Consider the following 13516-nt stretch of genomic DNA (forward strand, 5'->3'; position numbering starts at 1 on the left):
TCCAGGGAGAGCAGGGCCTGAAGCCCACCTGTGTTCTATCCCAGGGTTGGCCCTCACTAACTGCTGCTTCCAGGAGGCCGCATAAAAGAAAGCTGCTCATGCCAGTGGCCCTGCCATCACTGATTGCCTGGCATCAGGATGGGCTGCCCCCACCTGCAAAGCGGCCACTTTTATGTTCAAAAGGCACCCTGAGGAGGGTTCAGAGTGCCAGAAGTAACCACGTGAAGCCTGAGACACAGGTCGCCCAGGGCGGAAGAGAGGCTCTGGAGGACTGCACCACCACTGTCCATTCATCCTCCCCACCTGCAGGCCCTACCTGGAATGCAGGCCCCCTCCCCCCACCCACTGACCCCTCCCCCATCCCAATGGAATTCGAGCCTGCTGGGCCCCCGAACCTACCCATCCCTCCACCTTCCCCCTCATCTAATATTCCACTGCCTCTTCCCAGGAAACCTCCTTCTCCCTTCAGCCCCAGTGCCCATGTTGGAATTACCCCTAATGTGTTTCACCTTCCCACACCTCCTACCCAGGTCCCTTTCCCCTCCAATCCTACCTCTTCCAGAATGGAATCCCCAACCCCCATGTGCATAGATCCTCCTCCTCCTCCTCCTTCTCCTTTTCCTCTTCCTCCCCCTCCCCCTCCTTCTCCTTGTCCTCCTCCTCCTCCTCTTCCATTTCCTTCTCCTCTTCCTTCACTTTTTTCTCCTGCTCCTCCTCCCCCTCCTCCTCCCCCTCCTCCTCCTCCCCCTGGTCTTTCTCCTAGTCCTACTCCCTCTCTTCCTCCTCATTCCCCTTCTCCTTTTCCTCCTGCTCCTCCTGCTCCTCCTCCTCCTCCTCCTCCTGCTCCTCCTCCTCCTCCTCCTCCTCCTCCTCCTCCCTCCTTTTCCCTCTCCCCCTTCTCCATTTCCACTTCCTCCTGCTCCTATTCCTCCTCCTCCTCCTCCTCTTCCTGCTCCTCCTCCTAGTGTTCCCTCTCCTTTGGCTGCTCCTCCTGCTGCTCCTCTTCCTCCTCCTCCTCATTCCTTCCCAAGACCCACTCCTGTCCCTTCCACCCCAAAGCCCAATACCCAGGGCCAGTACTCCACCAGGAGTGTCCCTCCCATCCTAATAGCCATGTCATCGGCTCACCTTCCCCAGAATCCCGCTGTGCTGCCTGAGGACACGGCCATGGACACCACTCCCCCTTCCATGGCGGTCATTTTGTCCTCTCCTACATCCAGTGGCAGCAATGTCCATGGCCATAGGCAGCACAGGCAGCCAGCAAAGGGACAAGTCCTCCCCAGCCCTGCTGCTCCTCTTCCTCCTCCTCCTCATTCCTTCCCAAGACCCACTCCTGTCCCTTCCACCCCAAACCCCAATACCCAGGGCCAGCACTCCACTAGGAGTGTCCCTCCCACCCTAATAGCCATGTCATCGGCTCACCTTCCCCAGAATCCCGCTGTGCTGCCTGAGGACACGGCCATGGACACCACTCCCCCTTCCATGGCAGTCATTTTGTCCTCTCCTGCATCCAGTGGCAGCAATGTCCATGGCCATAGGCAGCACAGGCAGCCAGCAAAGGGACAAGTCCTCCCCAGCCCTGCTGCTCCTCTTCCTCCTCCTCCTCATTCCTTCCCAAGACCCACTCCTGTCCCTTCCACCCCAAACCCCAATACCCAGGGCCAGCACTCCACTAGGAGTGTCCCTCTCACCCTAATAGCCATGTCATCGGCTCACCTTCCCCAGAATCCCGCTGTGCTGCCTGAGGACATGGCCATGGACACCACTCCCCCTTCCATGGCGGTCATTTTGTCTTCTCCTGCATCCAGTGACAGCAATGTCCATGGCCATAGGCAGCACAGGCAGCCAGCAAAGGGACCAGTCCTCCCCAGCCCCCCAACCCTTCAGTTCTCTCAACCCAACCGCAATCTGTCCCATTCCATTGTCCCACCACCCGCCCCTCAGCCTGCTTCTAGGCACCCTGCTGGACAGCAAAGAGCCTCTCTTCCCAATGCCCCCACGGTTACCACACTGCCAGTGCAGGACCACTCACCGGCCTCCACCCTGGCACAGAGGGCATCAGCACCACCAACCTCCCAGGCTGCCAGTGAAGAGCCCATGGATACGACCCCTCCTTCGAAGGCTGTCAAGTTCTAGTCACCTCCTGCCTGCCAAGTTCTTACACTGACTCAATTTGGTAAGCAGGGCAGACACGTCGACAGCTATTTCTATATTGTAGGCCTGGTGCCACATATTTGCGATTTGTTGGCTTTTCACATAATAGCTGAAGACATAATCACCAATGAAGCAGTGCATATGTATACGTGCACACACACACACACACACACACACACTCACACACACACATACACAGAAATGCCACAGTCTTTGTCTCTAAGTTTCAGAAGTGGGCAAACTTGAAAATTTTCTGAAACTATAAAGGAGACTAAAGAGATGTGATAAGTGTATGAACTGTGGGAGCCTGGACTTAAATCAAGCATGGAGGATGACAACAGGACAACTAAGAAACTGGGCTATAGACTAGAGGAAAGTATTGTGTCAATGTTAGTTTCCTGAATGTAGGAATTTTCCAGGGTTATGGGAGAGAATGTGCTGTCCTGGACAATTCACAGCACAGTAAAGGCATTAAGTGCACAGGGGTAGGAGACACAAATACTCTTCTCAAACTGTTCAGAAAGGTTGAATTAGGGAAAGAGGCAAGATAAAGTACATGTGGCAAAATGTGAAAAGTCTGTGACTCCTCCTAGACATTCCAAAGAACTCTCATGGAGAGACAGGAAATAAAGTTTGTCCAGGCAGTTTCAGTGGTCTTCCCTCCCCCACTAGGAAGAAAAGTTTGGCATTCATTTGCAAACACACTTCAATATTTCACATGTATAGATGAATCTTTCAACTATTATAATATAGACCTGTCTCCCTCATTAATGATGTGTTAAAAATCTGTAAAAGCTGTTTGCTCAGCAAGATTACTTCAACAAGATTGATTAGATCAATTAGGAAAGAATTCCCATATGGAATTCTCTTAACAGTATTTCTAAAGTTTGAAAATCCTGCAGAGTAAAAAATATCTAAAATTACTATAAAGAGTAAATAACAATGGATTGGAACTGATGTAACAATGACTGCAGATTGTGTTTACATAGAAAAACACAATTGGGCTTTACAGGAGGAAATGTGAGCAGGCCAGAAACAGGGCAGCAATGAAGTTACGTAAGTTGTCAAGAGTTTGATAGCACCATGACGTTGATCATAAAACTGTTCCATGATGTGTGTCCTCATGAGAACCCTGAGGTGCCCGTTTCCATGACTCTGTACACTATGCTTTGCTTTGCTTCACATTCTCTATATTGAAGAAGCTGGAGTAGAGCAGCTTTCTATTTCTCAGAAAGATTAAATTTAATCTCAATTAAAGGAAGACCTTTCTAACATGTGGGACATGAGTAGTCACATTGGGTCTGGCCTTGTGATCCTCAGGTGGCGTATTTGTCATCAAATATAGCAGTTGACCTTGTGGGGAGGATCAGTATTCAGGGTCAGTACCAAGCAGCAGAGAACTCAGCCCATCACAGGTCGAAAGCAGAGCACTGCAGCACCAAGGGAATGGGGTTCTTGACTCAGCTAACCATTGGCGAATTAGGCTAAGGCTTGTTGAATATTTGTTGATACTTGCCCTCAACTAGCTTTGAACTATGAATAAATATATCTGAGCCGCTGGCTCCGACAGAGGGCAAGATGGAAGCACCCAATAGAGAATACTATGAACCAATGTTCTTTTCCCTGGAAGTGTCTTTCTTACTCTGATTTTTCTACTCCTTCCCATTTGCAGGCCCCACCTCCTTGGCCATAGGACCCAAGTCACCACCTGGACTGGCCCATCAGGAAACTCAAACTTCCCCAAAGAAACAAAGCCTTCAAGGTGGAGAGGTGTTCCATATGGAGACCACCCAAGTGGAGGAAGGGGAAAAGAAAATCAGACACACTGGCATGCGGACTGGTCCACACTGTTTATTTTTTGCATTAGCTTCAACCAAAGGAGGAACGGTAGTTTTATTGTCTCAGTGAGACCCTCGATATCATTCATTGTCTCCTGAAGAGACTTCTGGTCACTGCGGAATAGAAGAAAAGATACTCATGCTCAAATTCCATTCCACTGTAAAGTGCACAAAAAGAGTACTACCACATGAAAAATTCATGTGTCAGGAAAAAGAATTCTTGAAAGAATGATCACAATTTTTATTACATGTTTTGGCCATGAGTCATTTATTCCCTTTATGATTTTTTTTTAATTTCTGGGGAACTAAAGTAGAACTTGCAAATGAGAAAAGTTAACATTCTTCACTTTTAATAAAATATGGGTGTGTTTTATAAACTAATTCATAGATCTTACATCTTATTAGCTTCATCTCTTTAATTCCAATCTGACAACGAGAATAACTGCTCAATAAACTTAAGATAATACTACTAACCTGAATAAAAAACAGATTAATAATAAGATTTCATCAGTTCATCTGTCAAATCAATACTTAGGAATTAATTGTGCATTGTCAATTTCATTTTAGTTTACTTAGTACTATATATTTGGGTGCTTCCCTATGATTTTGATCTAAATATATAAGGAAATAATATTTTTAGATTGCTATAATAAAATCTGTCAAAGTTATGTTTATTTTTATGGTAATTTCTTTCTCTTCCATTTCAAAGTGTGAGGGAAAAGAAATTTATCTGTTCAAATTCTATTTTATGTTTTGTTTTAACAATTACCAAAAGTCTTTCTTGAATATATATATATATATATATAATTTCTGGAATAGGATGATTATGATAAAATGTGAGGATACAACTAGAGTAGTAGTTACAACACTAACTCCATATGCAATGTGAAGGTCAAGAGTAATTACTCATTCATAAGTATTTATTGAGTATATTCTCTGCATGGTACTACCTATAAATTGGTGATGAGCAAAATAAATATGGCCATTACTTTCAAGTAATTTCAGACTAATGGGAGGGTAATGCTTTTAGGAAACAAAAGTCTGAAAGAATTGCAGTGTTTAAGCACTCTATCATAATTCCCTTGGTGACAGGGACAGAGACTGGAGACAATAAAGATCTTTTTTGTCTTAGTTTGGAGGAAGTAACTAATTTTCATATATAAAAGTGTGGTTATGTTAGGAGACATCAGAGGACAATAAGGTAATAAGGGATATAGAAATACTGTGGTTTGCCTAACTAATGGGGTGATTTCCATCAGGAAGGATAGAAACTATGTAAAGTTTGAGGTGTAACCTAAAAACTTAAGCTGCAGTTATAAAGAATGCTCTGGGAGAGCAGTAAATTGAATGTAACTAAAAGAGATCACTTTGAGGAAAAATACTAGACAATACAAGAAAAGAAAATGCTACAAGGGAGAAAGGAATATAAACAGACATACAAATATCTGAAAACTTCCAAAAGATCAGGAATCATGCCTGTGGACCTTGGGAACCTAAAACTTAGAAAGAATTCAGAAAGAACTTGTTAACACAATTATGGGAAGTTAAGAGCGTATGACGAAAGTAGTTTTCAGTGTATATATGTTATAGTCTCTTAAGTTAACTCCTCCTAAGTGGAGTCATCATTCACTGCATTGTCTATGTTGAGTTTGTGTGTATAAATACAATCCAAACAAAGTGACATAACACATTCAATTAGTGTAACCCACCCAGGAAGCTCAGCCCAGGCTGTGGGCTTGAACTCACCAACCCTTCAACCCTGAATAGCAGCAATGGGCTGCTTGGTCTTGTGGATATGATGTCAACCCAGATGCCCTTGTGCACATCACTCAACAGCTGGCTAGGCTTTCCTATAGTGCAGTGCAGGGGTTTAGAGTCTCCAGGACAGGCTTGGACTTTGTCACAGGTGGGCTGGATATGGGACATCATATCCAGACTTACCATTTGCCAGCTTCCCTCTCAGGCATGAAGTGGTCTTGAAACCTGCACTGCTGGGCCTGGAGGGAAAGCTGGTCTTGAAGTGCTCATTCAAGTCCTGGGGTCCACACTGAAGCCCAGGGTTAAACACTGTGCATCTAAAACACTCACTGTGGAGCCTAGAGGAGATCTGCATGTATGCCTGACCTGACACCATCACAAAACCCACACTCTGGTTTGATGGTAACCTGCTTGATCTGAGCTGGGCAATTTTCCTGACCTTCAACCTGGCTAAGATATTCATTGCTAGCTAAAGGGGCTTCCTAAAAACTCACGTATTTGCCTCCATGGCCTTGCTCTTGCCCCGCAAATGTATGTAAATTTTATTGTTTCTAGTTTTTCTGACTCTTTTTATGCACCTATCTTGCTTTCTGATTAGATGTCAAAGAAAGGTGTGACATATGTTCATGGTAATGTGTGGAGCTAGACATTATGCAAATTTGGAATAACAACATGTTTTGTGTGTGCAGAAGATTGAGCCAAAGGTGCTCTTCCATTGGGCTTTACAAAAATCTTTTACTTTTTATTCTAAGACAGGGTCTCACTACTTTTGGGATACTACCCTAGAACTCAACAACTTCTTGCCTCAGCCCCTGAATTACTGGGATTATAGGAATGCACCACCACACCTGGATTGACTAATAATTTTTAAGTCCCTTTCCCTTATTTCTTAAATTTGAACCACATATTTTAGAGGAAAGCCTCATCTTCACCACGGTATGGAATGTAATCTCCCATCGAACAGCATGGTCCAGTGCTGCCTGAGAATCTGGGCTAAGCACTGTGTGTCCTGGGCTCACTAGGTCACTTCTGGTCATCATTACTGGGGGGTGGATGTGGGAACATGTATAGATTGGGACCTGGAAGATAATGTAGCTTTCCATCTCTGTTTAAGACAAGCAAGTGGCCAATGAGCCAGGAGGCCCTTGTGACTCTCAAGATCCTACCTCTGTGGTTAGGTCATTTATCATCCTTTGTGCTCTGTCTATTCCTCCAGTTGCCAGCATAGCACCAGCCCGTGGAGGAGAACCAGTTGCTACCCAGGAGCCCTGCCTTTCACCTTGAACCCTCCCATCAAGTGCCCCAGGACAGTGTTCAGACAAGCCATTGACCTTCCCTCTCCACAGCCTTTGTAGCACTACTCAGTGGTGAAAATCACCTCCTACAGCACTGGTCAATCTCTTTCCTCCTCTGTGGCTCCAGAACTCCAGGTTCACAGGCAGGTTTCTATCCAAATATGACAGATGAATCCCTTCCCTTCAAGGCAATGGAATGTGTGAGAGGAAGGTGATTCTGGTACCAGGGGGTCAGCCCATATGAGAAGACAGAGAGCCTGATAATGGCTTGTCTTCAAACACAAGGAAATGGTAACTGAAACAGTGGGGGAGGTCCTGGGTGTGTGGGAGAAAGAATGCTATGAAACCGTGGCTGCCTCTCCCTGAAATCTGAAAAGTTAGAACAGCAGAGCATCTCCATGCCCAGATAAATAAAGGTTGACCCCAGGTACTTCCCCTATTTAAGGGATACTGGGCTCCTTGGGTGACCCAAAGCCTGAAACTAAGGGACATACAATCCAATTCATGAACCATCACACATGGAACTCCCTGACAGTGCCAAAAAATGACTAGCATAGGAGGGTAGAGGTGCTTTGATCCTCAGACCAGGGCCAGTGGTCCCCCCAAACAGGCTACTATCCCCCAACCCAGCAGGACTGACAACGTATCAGCTAGATTCGAGGAGCCCACTGCCCCTTCTAGCCACACCAGCCCATGATTTCCCAAACACATTCGTACCATCCCCACTACAGCTATCCTATGTACCAAGTGCCCACTGGGATCCTGCCAGCTAAGTGGACCCACCCTTCCTTTCACTGTGACAGGAGCCTGCATCCTTGGAGATACACAGCTTAAAGGCGTAATTGCCATTAATGAATCTCTTGGACAGATGAAGATAGTGGGGTTGGAGGTTTGGTAGGAAACAACCTGCAGCCCTCCAAGTCCAGACAAGACCAGCAAAGAGACGGACTGCAGCTCACAATACAATCCCTTGTAGATCTTTGAGGCTTTCAGGGTAGCCTGCCCTCCACCACTTCAGCCTCGTATGGTAGGGCATGGGGGTGCAGGTCTGGGAGATGTCTTTGGAGGGACCAGCCTCCTCCATGTGCAGGTTCTCACTAGGCCACCCCTCTCTGCCCTGCCACCAATAGCCAGGCAGTTCATGACAGGGGAGTTGCGATTCTTCCCCTGTCTGGTCCCACTGGTTCTCTTCCTTGTCCCTCCATATCTGATCAGGCTTTGGGCACTAGATGGGGTCACCAGCCTCTTGACCCTGAGACATCTACCTCCTAGTCCAGGTGAGTTCAGTTTGCACCCCCGCCTGGAGGGCAGATTACTTGGCCAGTGAGGACAGTGTTTGGGTAAGAGGGTGTCACCTGGTCATGCAGCATACATGGGATGGGGCTCTAGCATACATGGGATGGGGCTCTCCAACAGGGTCATGTTCCATCTTCTACATCCGGCTTGTGGCTTTTGCCAAAGTTGCCATGAATTTAGGCACTGGAGTTGGGTTTTCAAAATAAAAGGAGCTTTCTGCCTGCTCAGGACCCCAGAATGAACAAGGGGAAATGTAGAAATAGCTCACCATGCCCTTTGAGAGCCCTGCATTTTGTCCAGGAGATGTACTCAAAGCTGCTTGCTGTGGCCATTATGCCAGGTGCATGGGGCATGGAGAGGTATGGGGTTGGGGACAGGAACAGAATTCAGGTGCTACCCAGTGGGTGTCCCTTCCCCACCAAGCACCAGTTTCCAATCCTGATGCCTCTTCCTTCCATGCACAGGCTCATCTCCAGTGCTGGTTAGATCCTTTCCTACCTGCAGTTCTCAGCAGCAAGTGCTCATCTGTGCCTGTGAAGGTGAGAGGGCCCCTAGGCTTTGGGAGCCACAAAGGCCACTGCCTGGCTGAGTGGTAGTGTTCAGGCCTGTAGGCCTGGAGGGGTCCACAGCTTCCTTGGGAGGCAAGTACTGGCTTCTGCCCTCCAGGATCCTTGGGCACCAAAGCCATGAGAGTGACTCTAAAGTCTGCAGAGGAGGAGTCCAGCTCCTTACCTGGGTGACCAGGTCCACCACTGGGCAGAAAAGATCACTGTGGCCAGGCTCTTGTACTCTGACTTCTCACACTAAGAGATGCCACCGCAGCTGTCCAACCCTCCAGGAGATTGCAAAGTCTGCACACTTCCTTGGCAAGAGGGTATGTCCCTGCCCTGCTGCAAAGGTCATCAGAGACATTATTGGAGAGCTGGATCCTAACTACTAGAGGGGCATGGGACTGAGTGGGGAAATTTTCCCAAACCAGGAACCTACCCAGAGCGTGGGTACCCAGCCCACAGATGAATTCAGAGTTTAAGCACAGCCAACCCTGGTCAGCAATCCCTGAACCTCTAGTTGTAGGTTTTAATGATGAAAATAGAATATAAACATTAATAACACCCTCATCCTTAAGATGAATAAGCTCTCACTTGATATTCAAAGGAGAAAATAACTTTAGAGAAGTTCAATTCCATAGAATTTATCTGAGCAAGCAGAAATACAAAAATCAACAACTGGAATGACTGGATTCTCTGAAAGCCCTCACAATCACAAAATGTCCATGGAACTAATGTGTGCAGTGCCATGTGGCAGTATTTACGAACTGAAGTGAGGCACAAAATCCTTTCCTTGCTTACAACAATATTACGACTCTGCATTGGCCAAGTTCAGCTGCTGTACTTGCCTGAGCCAAGGCTATTCAAGAAACGAGGCTGTCAGTCAGTCAAACTACTAAATTGTATTGCAGTTTTCAAAAGGACTCAGTTTGAGTCCCTACATAGGTTTGCCACTGATGTCTGCCTGGACAGCTGGACCCTTGGAGACTCTACTGCTGCACAGTCTGAACAGCCAAGCCTGAGCCTTGCTTGCAGTGCCTCTGGGCCCCACTGCAAACCTACTGGAGGACCTGCCAGAGAGCGCACCAAATGCATAAACTGTGGCTCCATCTAGACACTACTTGGTGGTAGGAGGGAACTGGTCCCTACCTGTGCAAAGCCTGCAGCCTCTACACTAAGATGAATGACCTCAGTGTGCCCCACATCAAGCAGCAGAAGCACGTGCCTTCATCTTGGTGGCTAGGACTATCCCATGACAACTGGCACACCACCATCATGACCTTATGGTGCAGAAACGCTGAAGGCAAACCTGCGTGCAATGCCTGTGGACTCTATCAGAAACTCCATGCAGTGCCTCAACCTCTTCCTACGAAAAAACAGGGAATTCAAACCAGAAAACCAAAACCTAAAAACAATGAAGTCAAAGACTTCTTCTCCTAACAGCAATAATTTGGTTCTTGTGACTCCAACTTCTCTATCTTCTAACTCAGAGGATTACAGCAGAACTACTTCCCCTCCAACAGTTCCAATAGCCTCAGGGACAGGAGCCCCTGTGAGGTCTGCTGCAGGAGAGGGCACCAACCCTGAATACATCAAGCTCCATTATTCAGGTCAAATGGGCTCCACATAGGCTTCAGTCTGGCCTTGCCAGCTGAAGTCACGTCCTCAGTGGGACAGGATTCCTATTGTGCTCTGGCCCTGGCCTCAGCCCTTGTGACAACGAGGTGGGGAGGGATCCACCCAAGAAGGCCTTGCACCTCTTGTGTCTGAATTTGTCCAGCAGCCCAGACTGTGGGGACCGTGTAGACAGTGCATCCCACCCATGTGTGATTTCCCCAGGAGGCTTGCTAAAGAGAAAAAGAAGATGAAGCTCCTCTAGGAAAGGGCCAGTGTGTGAAAACATGGCCTGCTCCATTGGGCCAGGGACACTTCCAGCCAGTCTGCCACAGGTTGGCTCCTAAACTGCTTGCAGAAACTGGGACTAGGAACAGGGCCAATTGCCGGCTAAGGAAAATGCAGAGATTCTTTCCAACAAAGTTCTATGTGAATTGCCCCAAATCATGTGTTTCTTCTGATCAATTATTTTGATCAATCAATATTGGTTATTCCAGAATTTCTGCACACCTCTTCCACATGCATATTTCACAAGCATTCGTGGAGAAGATCATTGGAGGCTGTTTGGCACAGTCTTGAAGACTCAGTGAGTTCCTGGCTCTCTTGTCAAAATATTGTTCAGTTTGCAAGACTGAGTAGTGACTCCAACAGACTCTGCGACTGATGTTTCTCAAAGGTCATCTTGCCTGACTAGTCTGAGGTCAGCTGGAATTTGTGCATAGGTAGCAAGCAAGATATTATTCTTCCATGTATATATTTTTTTAAATAAGTGAAATTTCCATTGCAGCAATCAGAGTTAAATCATTGCAGAAGGTGGGACAACATTTTTATAATGAATGTAAAAATTTACTAATGTTACTTTAAATAATTTAAAAGAATAACATGAACTTAAACCTTCTTATTCTTCTTTACATTTATTTTGCATTTCTATATTCCTGATTGTTGAAGAGAACTATTTCAAGAAAAATCTTTTTTCAGAAAATTTTGCTTTTTTCCATTTGTTAAGAATTTTTAAACAAGAATTCCAACATATGCCCTTTCTTTTACTGTGGAAGATGTACTGGAAAAATAGCAACAGAACTTTACCACCTAGTGAACAACACTTGTAAATATTCTAAGCATCTATGAATGCTCTGATGAAGTCTGTATAGTCTGCTAACCCACAGGCTGGTTAACATTAATTTTTTTAAAAAATGCAGTGTCATATGGAAAACTATTTTGATAGAATTTTTAAAATAAAAGGATATTGTTTTTTCTGTAAAAAATGATATAAATTTTTTTATTGTGGTCCTTTTTTTTTTGTTTTGTTACTGTGACCAAAATACCTAACAAGAACATCGTAGAAGAAGAAAAGATATTTTCACAATATCAGAGGTTTCAGTCCACGATCAGTTGGCACCATTGCTTTGGGCCAGAGCAGAGGCAGAATATCATGGTGAAAGCCCATGACAGAGGAAAACTACCCTGTCCCATGGCAGCAGGAATGCAGAGAGACAGAGCAAGCTCCCAGGGAGAAAATGTAACCCACAAGGGCGTGCGCCCATGACCTCCTTCCTGCTGACTCACATCACCTGCTGGCAGTTACCACCAAATACCTAGTCCTCTCAAATCATCCACTCAAAATCATCAAGATTTGGAGGTCTGGGGTTATGGCTCAGTGGTAGTGCACTTGCCTGGCATGTGTGAGGCACTGGGTTTGAATCTCAACACCACATATAATAAAAATAAATATCTATCAACAATTTAAAAAATTAATAAATAAAAATAAAAGTATTTTAAAAACTCAGGATTTGTTAGGCCCACTGTTAGGCCACAGCACTCACAATCTAATCACTTCACTGTGAGCATTTCTGCACTGTCACCCGTGAGCTTTGGGGGACAACTCACACCCAAAGCATAACGCATTTTAATTACCAAACAGAAAGTGGTTTTTGCTCAGTGTCTACGTAGGTTGATCATCACCAGATCATTAATGATGTAATTCTGACTACCTTGTGGCCTGGTGAAACTCCTTTCCAGTATTCCCATGGAAGTTCCATCAGACCCATCCAGCACACCAGCACACTAGCTAATATCTACACCCAATTAGGTCCCATCACACGTCCCATTTCCAAGGCAGAAGCATCAGGCACCACGACTTACCGAACGCAGGAGTTGTTCCTGTGCCCCCTGGAACCTTTGAAGCACAGCTGCATTTTTGGATGATGTTTCTCTGAATACAAGAGTTGTTTGCTGTTCAAAGCCCCACACTGTTTTTGTCTTAGGGACTGTGGTGCATCTTCATGCCGCAGCGCCCCTTCAACTAATGCTAGAGCAACCCACACTGGAGCCTCCCAAGGCCTTCAGGGCCACAGACAGCAATGAAACAGCCAGGTGCTGCATGAAAGGTAATTTTCCAAAGACTTAAGAGCCAAAAAAATCTGTTGGAGGGTGGTGCAACATCAGTAAAAGGCCAATCGAGCACATGGTTGCCTTCTTTCTCCACAAGAGGAGTGTCTAGAGTGGCTTCACATACTCTTACCCTTGATGTAACTCCAATTCTTCTGCCAGTTTGTCTGCATTTGCATTGGCTAGATCCTGTGTAGGAAGGAATCTTCTTTCATACACGTGACATTCATTGGAGAAAAGATAGTTTCTTCAACAAATGATGCTGAGAAAACCGAAAATCCATATGTAGAAAAATAAAATGAAACCCCTATCTCTCACCCTGGTTGAAATTCAACTCAAAGTACATCAAAGACTTAGGCACTAGAACAGAGACCCTGGGTCTAGTAGAAGAAAAAGTAGTCCCATGTTGGCCGAGGAACTGACTTCCTTAACAAGACTCCTAATGCACAAGAAGTAAAATCAAGAATCAATAAATGGGATATATTCAAACTAAACTGTCTCCTCAGTAAAGAAAACAATCAATAATGTGAAGATAGAGCCTACAGAATGGGATGAAATCTTTACCACATGCACCTCAGATAGAGAATTTCCAGAATATATAAAGAACTCAAAAAACTCAACACCA

This window comes from Ictidomys tridecemlineatus, chromosome 14, assembly GCF_052094955.1.
Source record: "Ictidomys tridecemlineatus isolate mIctTri1 chromosome 14, mIctTri1.hap1, whole genome shotgun sequence".
NCBI lineage: Eukaryota > Metazoa > Chordata > Mammalia > Rodentia > Sciuridae > Ictidomys > Ictidomys tridecemlineatus.